This window comes from Chinchilla lanigera, unplaced genomic scaffold (assembly GCF_000276665.1).
Source record: "Chinchilla lanigera isolate Chin_1 unplaced genomic scaffold, ChiLan1.0 scaffold00009, whole genome shotgun sequence".
NCBI classification, from domain to species: Eukaryota; Metazoa; Chordata; class Mammalia; order Rodentia; family Chinchillidae; genus Chinchilla; species Chinchilla lanigera.
The window spans coordinates 25,523,905-25,537,980 of NW_004955410.1; the positions used below are offsets into that span (position 1 = coordinate 25,523,905).

A 14,076-nucleotide genomic window follows, 5' to 3' on the forward strand; every position below is an offset into this window, starting at 1 on the left:
GCCTCTCTCAGCTCCCAACAGCCTCTCTTGTTCTTCTCCAGGTCTGCCGCTTATGCTGCTGGCAACAGTCCCCAGGTGGGCCTCCCACACCCAGGTCCACAGTTACTCAGTTCAGCTGGGGGTTATAAGTTGACCACCAGTTATCAATCCACTACACCTGCTGAGGAGAAACAAGGCAAAACGCTCCTAATCTCATTTTCCAAAGCCACCACCCTTGCTTTCTGCTTCCTTTAATGGCCAGGCCTGTCTGCATGTTGGTTGCACTGCACAGCTGCCCTCCACCACCAAATCTCACTGCCTCTTCAGCCCATTCCAACTTGTCTGCCATCCCTTGTCCCATGGAAACCATCCTTGCTAAGATGTTGATGTTGTTCTCCTGTCCTAACAGACAGGAGAGGCCCAAAGGTCAGTGGTGGAATCTACAAAGTCTGTGCCAGCAGGAAGAAGGATCTGTGCTAGCAGGCTGGGGGATTATGCAGTTGTCAAACCTCATCCCTGGCTCTCCAAGAGCTGCTAGGTGAGAATCTTCTAACACATCCTTTAACACACTTTTCTCTACTGCTAAGAGGCAAATTCAGTGTTATCACCCAAGAACTGTGCCTCGTAGGCCCTCCTTAATACACTTTTTGGTGGACATTCACGTTCCCACACCTCTGGGTGTTCTGCTTGGCACATAAGGCTGGCAAAGTCAGGTGTAAGAAGGTAAAGGGAGCCTTTCCTACCCTCACTCAATTCCAGTCTACTTGATTCAGCCACCATTGCCATAAATGTGTTCCACATTTCCTCTAAATGCAAGGAAACTTTTTCCAGGGATAGGATATTGTTGTATAGGGAATCAAGCTCAGCAAATACATCTAAGCTACAAAAGAGAAAGAAATGCTCCTCCATCTTTTGCTCCTTACGCAGGTTCCTGGGCAGTCCTGTGAGGCTCTGCAGTAAGTAGTCTTAAGTCTGATTATTTTCACCCGCTCAGAATAAGCAGAAACTCTGTTTCATTGGGTCCTTTAGAAATCAGTTTCTTTCCCTATCCCCACCTACCTTCTCCATGGAGACTGTTTATTTGTAAATTAATTTTCCCCTCATGTATCCAGCACTTTAAACTATTCTGAGATATAATTTACATACAGCTAATCACAGTGGGTAGAGTATGATGAATTTTGATCAACACACACCCCTGAAACCATAATGGTACTCCACATACAGGATACTCCATTCTCCAACCTGTCCTCAGGACCCCTGTGGTCAAGGAATCCCTCCATCCATCCCTGGGCAACCACTGATCTGCTTTCTGTCACTAGAAATTGTACTGCATTTTCTAGAAATTTCATATAAAAGGAATCCTGTAGCATGACATATTTTTTACCTGGCAGCTTTTACCAGAAATACTTGTTATGAAAGTCATTGAGCTGTGGACATGGCTTCCCCAAAGAAAGTCAGGATTCTGTTAGGACAGGAGGGATGAACAGTGCAACCTTCCACTCCATCCACCCCAGAATGCAGGGGTTGAGAAGGCAACACCTGTCCAGAAAAGAACAGAGCTGAGTGACCAGAGAGAATTCTCCTTGGAGAACAGGAGGAAGAATGAGACATTCCCATCTTCTACAGTAACATTGTATCTTTTACATTTGGGACATTTATTTGTTTACTTGCGTGATCATTTCTTTAATGTCGGTCTCATCTCCTTTCCCCAGCACTCAGCACTGGGTCCTATGAATCTCCAGTGAATCTGAACATAGCCTGGGGTGAAGCACAGCCCAGACAGAACAATTCATTAATAATTTGTTGGATGAAAGGTGATGCCTCAGTAACAAAGTGGGCCTCCCTCTGGTCTTAGGGATGATCCTCAGTCAGGTAGATTTAGTGAGGTCCAGGCTATAAAACTATGAACAAATCTGAAAGATGGAAGAAGTATGTCTTTGTTTTATACAACTAATAATGCTATACTAAAATTTATTTGGAACCAGAACAGACTTAGAATAGCAAAGGAAATCCTGGATAACATGGGCAAGGCAGGGGCATCACAATTCCTGACTTGAAATTATACTATAAAGCTACTGTGCTAAAAAAAAAAAAAAAAAAAAAACAGCATGGCACTGGGGGAAAAAACAGATCTGAGGATCACTGGAACAGATTAGAAGATGCAGAAACAACTCCAGACATACTCAGCAACCTTATCTTTGACAAAGGTGCCAAACACATTCACTGGAACAAAGATAGCCTCTTTAATAAATGGTGCTGGAAAAACTGGCTCTGCACATGCCAAAGATTAAAACTGGACTCATAACTTTCACCATTCACTCTACTAAATTCAAAATGGATCAAAGTTCTAAATATTAAAACAGAAACATTAAATCTGCAGGAAGGTAGACTAGGTAAAACTCTTGAAGACTTTGGTGTAGGCAAAGACTATGAATACAACCCTGATCACACAGGAACTATCACAAAGAGTGAACAAGTAGATCACACCTTATTAAACTAACACTACTAATTGTTTTCTTGTTTGTTTTTTTGTACCAGGAATTGAATTTGGGACCTTGCACTTGCCACGCAGGTGCCTGTGCCACTGAGCTATATCCCCAGCTAACACTATTAATTGTAAAATCCACTACAGAGCATTGTTGATTGGATTTCTAAACTCATGCTACTAACTCACTGCTCCTTGGTACAAAATTCAGTTTTTTTTTGAATCCTTATTATTGAGATATAATTTATATGCAATAAAATAAACCTGTTCAGTGAGTTTTGACGGGCTGGGGATTTAGCTCAGTGGCACAGCACCTGCCTGGCAAGCACAAGGTCATGAGTTCAATTCCCAGTACTGGAGAAAAAAACCAAAAACAAATCAAAATCAATGAGTTTTGACAATTTTATACACCTGTGTAACACAACCACCATCAAGATATAGAACATTCCCATTGCCCAGGAAATTTTCTGGTGCCCCTTAGCAAGCAATCCCCCAACTCTGGTGCAAAGCTGATCTGTTTCCTACCACTACAGATTAACGTTGCAGCTGGGTGTGGTGGTGCATGGCTGCAATCCCAGCACTTGGGAGCCTGAGGCAGGAGGATTGCAGCAAGTTCAAGGCCTGTCTACGTAGTGAGACCCTGTCTGGAAAAAAAAGAACAAAAAACAGGGCTACATACTGAGACCCTGTCTGAAAAAAAAGAAAACAAAAGATAAATGTATCTGGCTTCTTTCACTCAGTGTAATGTTTTTGAGATTCATACATGTTATTACATATACCAATAGTTTATTGTGGAGTAGCATTCCTATGTTTGGATACCAGTTTTTTCATCCATAAACTTATTAATAAGCTCTTCCTACTTTTTGACTATTATCAATAAAGCTCCTCTAACATTCACGTACAGGTTCAGTGTAGGCATATGTTTTCATTTCTCTCCAGCAAACTCTTTGAAGCAGAATGGCTAGGTCATATGGTCAGTGTATGCTTATGCTTAACATTTTTGTTTATTTAGGGAAAATATTTTATTAACACATTAATGGACTTCATTTCCATGCATGCATATAGCATGAACATGGTCTAATTCAACCATAGTTTGCCACCCTCCTTCCCCAAGCTTAACACTGAAGTTATCAGAAAAAAAAAAAGGACACAGTTACATGTGAATTTCAGATAAACAATGAATACTTTTCTGGTCTAAATATGTCCCGAATATTGTATTTAAATTACCCCAAACATTTTTCTTTGTTTATCAAAATTCACATTTAACTGGCCATCCTATATTTTTTCTGGCAACCCTATTTCAATTACTCCAAGAAAATCACCAAACTTGATTATACTTGCCCCATCCTATTTATTTAATATATAAAGGTTTGTAATAATTTAAAACAATACAGACAAGTACATAAGTAAATGTGAATGCTCTTGTGATAGTTGCACAACTCTGTGAACAAACTAAAACTCATTTCATCGAACACTTCAAGAGGGTGAATTGTACGGTACATGAAATGTATCTCAACATAGCTGGGTTTCTTCTTTAAAGTGAGCACACTGCCTAAGACATGGCCTTCCTGGCTCTCAGCACACCTGAGCTGTCTAGCTCAAGACCACCCTGAACACAGGATGTGAGGGAAGTGGGTGTCCTTTTTCCTAGAAGGCTTAGAAACAGCTTCACCCATTAACCAAGACCGTCTGCAAGAAGCAGGGCCCATAAAGCATGTTCCTGCTTTCAAAGAATGTGCTATTCAGCTGAGAGCATAGAGGAAAGTCACAGAGTGTATAATTAAGGATCAAAAGGAACATCCCAGACAATAAGCTCTTGAGCCGCTTGAAGTTGACAGATCACTGGTGCCTGGTGCACCAGGGGAGGCTTCCTGGCAGATGTGAGCTTTGAGGCAGCAATGAGCAAGAAGGATTTCACTAAGAGAAATGGGAAGGGTTTTCTTTCCACTCAGAGAGGCTGGTGTGAGCAAAGATGTGAGGGCAGGAAAAAGTACGGCATATTTGGAGACAAGGAAGAGGTAGAAAAGCCTTAGCGGCAGCCTGTCCATGCAGGGAACAGGGGCAAGAGGTAGGTGGTGGCCGGTGACGAAGTTTGTCCTGACATGCGACCTTGCTAGGTAAGGCAACCATGCCAGGGGCTCCCTTAGGGGGAGCCATGGCAGGGGCTTAAGCACGCCAGTGGTTTCTTAAGTTTGTCAGAAGTGTGCAGGGTGGATTGCGGGGAAGAGAGGGAGCTGTAACAATGCAATGATATCACAAAGCAAGTGAAATGAAGACCCAGACCCCTGTGCAGGAAGAAAGAATGGAAGAAGACCAGAAGAGGTGGCACTGTCCATGGAGCTGAGGGCGAGGGAGGAGTCTGAGAACACTTTAGCCTTCCAGCCAGAGCGACTGGGGATGGCCCTTACCCTGCTTTGATCATTCTGCAGTGCGTAAACCTATCAAAATACCACATTGTGCCCCATAAATGCGTACAGTGACATGTCACTCAAAAATAACACTAAAAAGTGTGCTCCCTTCATGCCCTTTCTTCCCTCGCTTCGAACCTTTGGCCCCGAGGTGATCCCTGCTAGGGTGACCCTTCTCTCTCACGCACAGGCTGCACATTGGCCAACCACCTGCGCGCCCGGCTCCGGCCCTCTTGGGTGCGGGGTGAAGCTGGAACTACATTTCCCAGAATCCCCTTCTCCTCGTGGGCCTGCGTCGCTCCCGTCAGCCCCGGGCAGAGCCTGGGCGGGATTTTCTCCTGGGAGCAGTGTCACCAGACAGGTAGGACCCCGCGGGGCTCAAAGCAGCCCTGCAGGGCTTCTGGGCAGCTCTCAGTTGGGCCCCTCAAGCCAAAATCACTAGCGGCAGTGACCTCCTGCCCTGAAACCTACATCTGCAGCAAGGACACTTCTTGTTTCCCGACCAGATCCTCGACAGAGCTCTCCCTCCGGCTTTGTAAGGCTGCCTGACCGCGTCAGAATTTAGTATCTCCTTTAGCGGGAGACCTTGGGGATTTTCTAGAAGTTTCCTATCATAAGGTCAGGTGGCCCTTCCGAACCCCACACGTACACCCTCGCGCAGTTCTTTCTTCACCAACCTCATCACGCACATGACTGCTGATTTGTGCTTTTTGTGTTTTTAAGGAACCTTCCATCACGCCACCAGTCTGTCACACTGTTAGGTTCCTGTGACCCCCAGGAAGAGGAGGGGGAGGGGACTCTGGAGGCTGCGGTGACCCTTTAGTTTTCACCAGATGCAGTTCACAAATGTAATCCCGTTATAACAAGAGGGTCCCTTTGAAGCTTCTCATTTAAAAACAAATTTCTATGGAAGCTTCACTTGCCTTCCGAACTTTCTTGGCCACCTGGGGTGGTGGGACCCTCCCTCCTCGTTAATGCTGCCTAGTAAACTCTGTTCCACTGTAACAGTTCACAAGAACTGGCAAAACCAAAATCAAAAAACAGAAAGACCTTGATGTCTCTAATTTTCTTTTTCCTTTCACCATTGTCTGAGGGTTGCTGTGACCCAAAAGAGAGAAGATTCTGCCAAAACCTTCCAACTGCATCCTCAGAGGGACGAGATCCAGCCCCTAGACTGCCTGGCGTCAGCGCCTTTGTCTTTCCTCCCTGGAGTTGGTGGTTTTGCCATTCCCATGCTGCGTTTATCCAAGCATTGTGATACCGTCATTCTGAAGCCATGCATTTGCACTTTCAGAAGTATGTAAATGCCGGGCTCAGACCTGTAATCCCAGCACTCGAGGCTGAGGCAGGAGGGTTGACAGGAGGTTCATTGCAAATTCGAGACCAGCCTGGGCTACAACGTAAGCTCAAGGTTAGCCTGAACTGCATAGCTAGACCCTGTCTCAAAAAGACAAAAAAAAAAAAAAGTGAGTGTGAGTGTTTCTTTTCTGCTTCTCATACTCTATTGAATCATCAGTCAGTCTCCCTGCTCCCCCCCCTCCTCCTCTAAGCCTCTCCGGGCTAACATTTTTTTAAACCCTGGAGCACAACCCCAACACCATCCAGGTTCCCAGTTAAGGCCCAAGCTATATGCCCTTCAGTCCTTATCTTGTTGCTGATAAAATAGTCTTTTCTTGACCTTGCAGAAAAATTATTTTTCCAATTTGTTTTTTCTCTTCTGCCTTTATATCTCCAGTGGGTCCTGGCCAAATGCCACCAACTGCATTTTTCCAGCTCCTGCAACAGAAGCTCTTTTTTTCCCTCCTTTCACCCTTCCTGACAGGATCCCCAGCCCTTCTCCAAAAACACTCCCAACTCCACTAGAAGTTTCTAGTGAAACTTCTAGGCTACTTTGGAATACTGTCTCTCAAGGCACAACATTTTTTGATGTTTTATAAACAAAATTCTCTTGTAAACTGCATGAACAAGTAATGTTTGTAAAATAGAAAACTTGCCATAACTTTCTTCATTATTTCAAGGGCTTTAAAAACACTACATTGTTGACATTCATAAATATGTTTGTTATAAAAGCTCATTTGTTTGTTTTGTGGTTTTTTTTGGGTTTTTTTTTTTTTTTTTTTTTTTTGGTTTTTTGGTTTTTCTCCGGTACCGGGAACCGAACTCACGACCTTGCGCTCACCAGGCAGGCGCTTTGCCACTGAGCTAAATCCCCAGCCCCTTGTTTCTTTTTTTTTTTTAAGGCTCAGTTTTATCAGAACAAACCTATAGTCCCAAAGGGGAATGGTATAAAAGTTATAGGCTCTACCTTGTCATTATTTGGTTTTCCAAAACTTAATTTTTTGTTTTTACTGCCACATGCATTAGCTATTCTTTATTTTTTGAAAGTAGCACTTTATCTCTGCATAGATTCCTAATTCTCTTTTACTCATGGGTCTTAGAAAAGAGGAACTCAAAAAGAAAATTACTCATCTTGAACTAAAATTTCTAAGTAAATTACTAATGCTTGAGGCAGAGGAAAAACCAGTTAGCCTACTGCCACTACCTAATTAAAAAGGTGAAATCAATGTTCATGTGTTTGCTACTTTGATTATTTTGATCAATTATACTTGTGGAATTCAGTGATGTCTCAGGCTATAATAATAAATATGTATACATAATATATATGTGTACATGTAGAATTTTTAAAAGAACAGTTTCTCTAATTCTCTAGATCCCACGATAGCCAACACCTTTCTGGGCAGACCTATGAGACCAGGATCAAGTTTCTCCCTCAGCGTGTCCTAGAGGGTGGCACATCTAACACTGCGATGCATGAGGTGACTTTGGAAAATACCTGAACAGTTTTTTATGTTGGTAGTTAAATATTCACTTTGTGATGTACTAGAAGAAGCATAACTAGCATATCAAACTCCTGATTTCATGAGTATTGTTGCTTAGACAAGATTTAAAGCACAGCTAATGGATGCAAAAGCAAATATTAAGTAAAAATTATTGTGAGTGCTACACAATGTAACAAAACTATTAATATGGTATATAAATGACAGGTCGACATGCTGCCTGGAGCACTGTGGCACTTCATCAGAGTTGCGTAATGTGGTGCCCTGATTCTCATGCACCCTTTTTCCTGTCCTGTGTCAAATCACCAGCCGTGGACATAGCAAGTTAACTTGGTGGCTGGCTTTCTCTGCTCCACTTTTCTCTGCTGAGCAGCGGTTAGGAAGAACTCACTTGTTAGACTTGTTGTGCTGCATTTAGATATCAGAAAAGACTGGGCATCTACCTGTCTCGTGGCAAATACATTGATTTAGATTTCTTTTGCTTTTGAGAAAGGGGAGAGGATAGCAGTGATGTCTCCTCCAGAGTCCTGGGCAGCTGACTTGATGTCACAGGACCTGCAGCCCTGGAGGCCTTTCAGCTCGGTCCCCTGCACAGCAAATCTCATGACTCCATGAGACTCTCCCGGTCACTCTTGTGCCAGAATTCTGGTGTCAGTAATATTGCTTAAGTGAGTAAGAACTGAACCATCTTTTTTATGGTATAGGGACTTAACTGGAAAATCATGCTTGATCTTGCAAGATTTGGTTTAATCAAATTAAATGAGGCATTTCTTGATTGATTTATATTTTTTCCTAAAAGGGTATGAGATGACTTTCAAAACTACATATAAGATTTTAGACTAGTGGGTGAGAAGACAGGAGCAAAAGGAAAATGAGAAGACAAAATAGCACTAAAAATAGTGTCTGTACCTGAAGGGTATGGTGCACAGGCTCTGTGTTTGCTGGAAGAGTTGCCTCTCAGATTGTTTTTCTTAATTTTTATTTTTTATTAGTACATGTTTGTAGTACATAATGACCACCATCCTTGTGGGGCATTGGTACATGTGCATAATGCAATTTAATTCTTTCCTCAACACCTTCCCTTCCCTTCTCTCCCTCCTCTTTCCATCTCGTGGTCCTTTCACCATTTCCAAAGGATCTGTCTCCCTACTTCTCATTATCTATCATTTATTTTGTTCTTTGTCTATATCTTGGGTTTCTCATATAAGAGAAACCATGTGATATTTATACTTGTATATCTGATTTATTTCACTTAACCACTTTCCTACAAACAACTCATTTATTCTTTATGACAGAATACTATTCTATTGTGTCTAGATACCACTTTTTCTTTACCCATTTATCTGTTGATGGACATAAAGGCCTCTTCCATTATTTAACTGTTATGAATTATGCTGCCATAAATGTGAGGATGCATATATCACTGTAACATGATGTCTTTAACTCTTTTGGAAAGATACCTAAAAAGGGAACAGCTGGGTCAAATGGAATTTCTGGTTTTAGTTTTTTGAGGAATCTCCATACTGATCTCCATAATATAGTTAACTTAGTTTTTCTAGTTTACATTCCCACCAACAATGTAAAAGGGTTCCTTTATTCCCACAGCCTTGCCAGCATTTATTATTTGATGTCTTGATGATAACCATTCTCTCCAGAGTATAATGGAATCTCAGTGTTGTTTTAATTTGCATTTCTGTAATGGCCAGAAACGTTGAACATTCATTTATGTTTGTTTATTTATTTATTTATTTATTTTTAAGAAATGTGTGTTCATTGTAGTTGCCTGTTTTTGATTGGGTCTTTTTTTGGAGGAGGGTAGTTATTTATATACTGTATTCTAGATATTAATCCTCTGAGAAATCATTGACAAAATATTTTTCCCATTGTGCAAGTTGTCTCTTTACTCTGTTGATTGTTTCCTTTGCTCTGCAGAAAGTTTAATTTTATATGATCCCATTTGTTGATTCTTGTTATTATTTCTTTTTTTTTTCTTTCTTTTCTTTTTTTTTTTTTTTTTTTCTTTTTTTTTGTACCAAGAATCAAATTCAAGAGCTTGTGTTTTCCAGGCAGGTGCTTGTGCCACTGAACTGTATCTCTGGCCCTTTGTTATTATTTCTTGTGACATTAAGGTTCTGTTCAGAAAATCCTTGCCTATACCTATATCTTCAAAGAGTTTTACCTATTTTATTTTCTAGCAGATTAAGTGTCTCTGCTTTAACATTTAGATCTTTGATCCATTTTTATTTCAGTTTAGTGCATGGTGAGAGATACCAGTCTACAGTCAGTCTTCTGAGGTTGCTTCGTATGTCTGGAGTTGTTTCTGCATCTTCTAATCTGTTCCATTGATCCTCAGGTCTGTGTGGTTTTTTGTTTTGTTTTGTTTTTGCCAGTACCATGCTGTTTTTATCACAGTAACTTCATAATATAATTTCAAGTCAGGGATTGTGATGCCCCCTACCTTGCCTTTGTTGCCCAGAATTGCTTTTGCTATTCTAGGTCTCTTCTGGTTCCAAATGAATTTTAGGATTGTTTTCTCTAATTCTATGAGATAGTCTATTGGAATTTTGATTGGAATTGCATTAAATCTGTATATAACAGTTTTGGAAGTATGGCCACTTTCACTCTGTTGGTTCTTCCTACCCAAGAGCAAGGGATATCTTTCCATTTTCTGGTATCCACTTCAATCTCCCTTTTTAGAGTACTGTAGTTTTTAATGTAGAGGTCTTTTACATCCTTTGTTAGTTTGATTACTAGGTATTTCATTTTTTTTATGCAACTATGAAAAGTGTTGTTTCCTTAATTTCTCTCTCAGTGAGTTTGTTTTTCATGTACAGGAAGACTATTAATTTTTGAATGTTGACTTTGTATCCAGCTATGCAACTGAATTTCCATATTAAATCTAGCAGTTTTTTAGTGGAGTTTTGGGGGTCTTCTAAGTAGAGTATAATGTCATCTGTGAATAATGATAATTTAGGGCTGGGGATTTAACTCAGCGGCAAAGCGCCTGCCTGGCAAGCGCAAGGTTGTGAGTTCGATTCCTGGTACCAGAAGAAAAACAAAAAACAAAACAAACAAAAGATAATCTAACTTCTTTCTTTCCAGTCATTATTCCTTTTATTTCTTTTTTCTCATTGCTCTGGCTAAAGTAGGCTAAAGGACTATGTTGAATAAGAGTGGACACAGTGGACATCCTTGTCTTGTTCCTGATTTTAGAGAGAAAACTTTTAGTTTTTGTCCATTTAGTATGATGTTGGCTGTTGGTTTGTCATAGATGGCTTTTATCAGATTGAGATAAAGACCATCAATTCCAATTTTCTGTAGGACTTTTATCATGAATGGGTGCTGGTCTTTTTCAAAAACTTTTTCTGTATCTATTGAGATGACCATATGATTTTTGTTCTTGCCTCTGTTAATATGGTGTTTGCCAGGTATAGTGGTACACACCTGTAATCCCAGCACTCAGAAAGCTGAGGCAGGAGGATTGCCACAAATTTGAGGCTAACCAGTGCTACATAGTGAGTTCAGAGGCAACCTGAACTATACATCAAGACCCTGTCTCTAAAAACAAACAAAAAAAAAATTGTGTATTACACTTACTGATTTACATACATTGAACTATCCCTGCATCCCTGGGATGACTACCACTTGATCATGGTATATAATCTTGAAGATCTGCTGTACTTTGTTTGCCAGTATCTTATTGAGGATTTTTGCATCTGTACTCATTAGGAAGATTGGCTTGTAATTCTCTTTCTTAGTTAGGTCCTTCTCCAGTTTTTGTATCAGGGTAATGCTTCCAGGAATGAATGTGGAAGTATTGCTTCCCTTTCAATTTCATTAAAGAGTTTGATAAGTAGTGGTGTTAGGTCTTTTCTCAATTTCTTATAGAATTCATCAGTGAATCCATCAGGATCTGGCTTTTGTTTGTTTTTGGGTTTTTTTGTTTGTTTGGTTTTTTATTTTTCTTTTTTTTCCAGTACCAGGAATTGAGCTTATAACCTCACACTTGCCAGGCAGGCGCTGTGCCACTGAGCTAAATCCCCAGCCCCTGTTTTGTTTGTTAGTAGGCTTTTAATTACATCTTTGATTTCATTGATATTGGTATATTTAGGATTTTTATATCTTCTTGATTCAGCTTTGGCAATCCATATGTATCTAGGAATCTGTCCATTTCTTCTGCATTTTCCATCTTATTAGAATAAAAGTTTTCAATGTAGGTGTAGATGGTTTTCTGGATTTCTGCAGGGTCTGTTGTGATTTCACCCTTTTCATCCTTAATTGTATGGATTTGAGTATTTTCTTTCCTTTTTTTGATAAGGTTGGATAAGGGTTTGTTGATTTTATTTAATCTTCCAACTCTTCCATTCTTTGATTCTTTGTATTTTTTTTTTTAGTCTCCAATGTATTAATTTCTGCTCTGAGCCTTATAATTTCCACCCCTCATATGAACTTTTGGCTTAGCCTGCTGTTCTTTTTCTAGAAGTTTGCAGTTCACCATTAAGTTGTTTATTTGTACTTGCTGTGTTTTCCTAATGTGGGTATTCACTACTATATTCCCTGTTAGGACTGCTTTCATTGTGTCCCATAAGTTCTGGTATGTTGTATTGTCATTATTATTTAATTGCAGAAACCGTCTCATTTCTTCTTTAATTTCATCTGTGACCTACTGGTTGTTCAAGAGGGTGCTATTTGATTTCCATGTGTTTATAAAGTTCTTGTGGTTTCTTTTGACATTGATTTCCAATTTCATTACACTATGGTCTGAAAATATGCATGGAATAATTTCAGTTCCTTTGCAGTTATTTAAGTATGTTCTATGAGCTAGTATGTGGTCTATTTTGGAGAACATCCTGTGTGCAGCTGAGAAGAATTGTGGGGTGGAACACTCTGTAGACATCTACTAAGTCAATTTGTTCACAAGTTTAATTCAGTTCTAATATTTCATTGTTGACTTTTTTTGTCTAGTTGATCTCTTTTTGTGACACTGATCCCCAATATAGTTGTATTAGTACTTATTTGATTTTTCATGTACATTAATATTTGTTTTATATAGTTGGGTGCACTGGTATTTGTTGCATATATATATGATTGTTCTGTTCCTCTTGGATTGTTACAGTGAGGATGTAATGACCTTCTTTGTCTCTCTTAATCAGTCTTGGCTTGAAATTCACTTTGTCTGCAAATAGAATAGCTACTCATGCTTTTTTCTGGGTTCCTATCACATGGAGTATTGTTTTCTATCTTTGACTTTCAGTCTGTGAATTTCTTTTTAAGTCCAGTGTGTTTCTTGTATGCAACATATTGTTGGACCTTGCTTCTTGATCCATTCTGCCACTCTGTGTCTTTTGATTGGTGAATTGAAACCATTAACATTGGTGCTTATACCTAATATGTGTTGACTTATCCTTGTGATATTATTTTCCTGTTGTTGGCTCTTCCTCTTTTTTTCCCCCTCCCTCTGTTTAATTGTTTGTCTTGAGCCAGGTGTGGTGGTGCAGGCCTGAAATCCTAGCACTCAGAAGGCTGAGGCAGGAGGAGCGTTTCGAGTTCGAGACCTGCCTGGACTACAAAGTGAGCTCAAGGCCAGCCTGAACTGCATAGCAAGACCCTGTCTCAAAAAGACAAAAAATTGTTTGTCTTGCCTTGTGGGTTCCTTCTGTTGGAGTTCATGGAGTTGTAGTCCTTGTTATCTCTTCCTAGAATGTCTTTCAAAACGTTTTGGAGTGCTTGCTTGATAGTCATAAATTTCCTCAGCTGTTCTTTGTCATGGAAGTATCTTATACCTCCATCAGTTTTGAAAGATAGTTTTGTGGGGTACATCAATCTGGTTGAAGGTTGCTTTTGTTTAGAACTTGAAGTACTTCAATCCATGCTGTCCTTGACTTGAGAGTTTGTGCTGAGAAGTCAGCTGTGATTCTGATGGGCTTTCTTTATAGGTGGTTTATTTCTTTTACCTAATAGCTTTTAATATTCTGTTCTTGGGCTGGGGATTTAGCTCAGCGGCACAGTGCCTGCCTGGCAAGCATGAGGTCGTGAGTTCAATTCCCAGTACCGGAAAAAAATAAAAATATTCTGTTCTTGTGTTGAATTTCTGGAATCTTGACCGTGATATGCCTGGCTGTAGATTTTTTTTTGATCAAGGCTAATTGGAGTTCTGTGTGCCTCACTTAACTGTATGTCAAATTGTTTTTCTCTACCAAGGACATTTTCTGCCAGGCCATTTTCTGCCATGACGTCTGTGAACAATTTTTTTTAATATATCATTTGTGCTATCTGCTGCTTTTTCATTGACTCTAAACAATCATAAGTTATTCTGTGCCCCATTTAGCAGCTGCTGTATTTATTTCTCATGATCCCTTGCTATTTT

The 14,076-nt window shown here is 40.1% G+C and overlaps 1 long non-coding RNA gene across 2 annotated transcripts in view; it reads left to right on the top strand.

Moving 5' to 3' along the window:
* The first annotated feature begins 5,188 nt into the window (after positions 1–5,188).
* Positions 5,189–14,076, top strand: part of LOC102013261 — an 18,206-nt gene continuing 9,318 nt past the window's right edge. For both annotated transcript variants that reach the window (XR_001232700.1, XR_259865.2), the window contains exons 1-2: positions 5,189–5,233; positions 7,583–7,688. This is a non-coding gene — a long non-coding RNA (uncharacterized LOC102013261). The remainder of the gene's footprint in view (positions 5,234–7,582; positions 7,689–14,076) is intronic.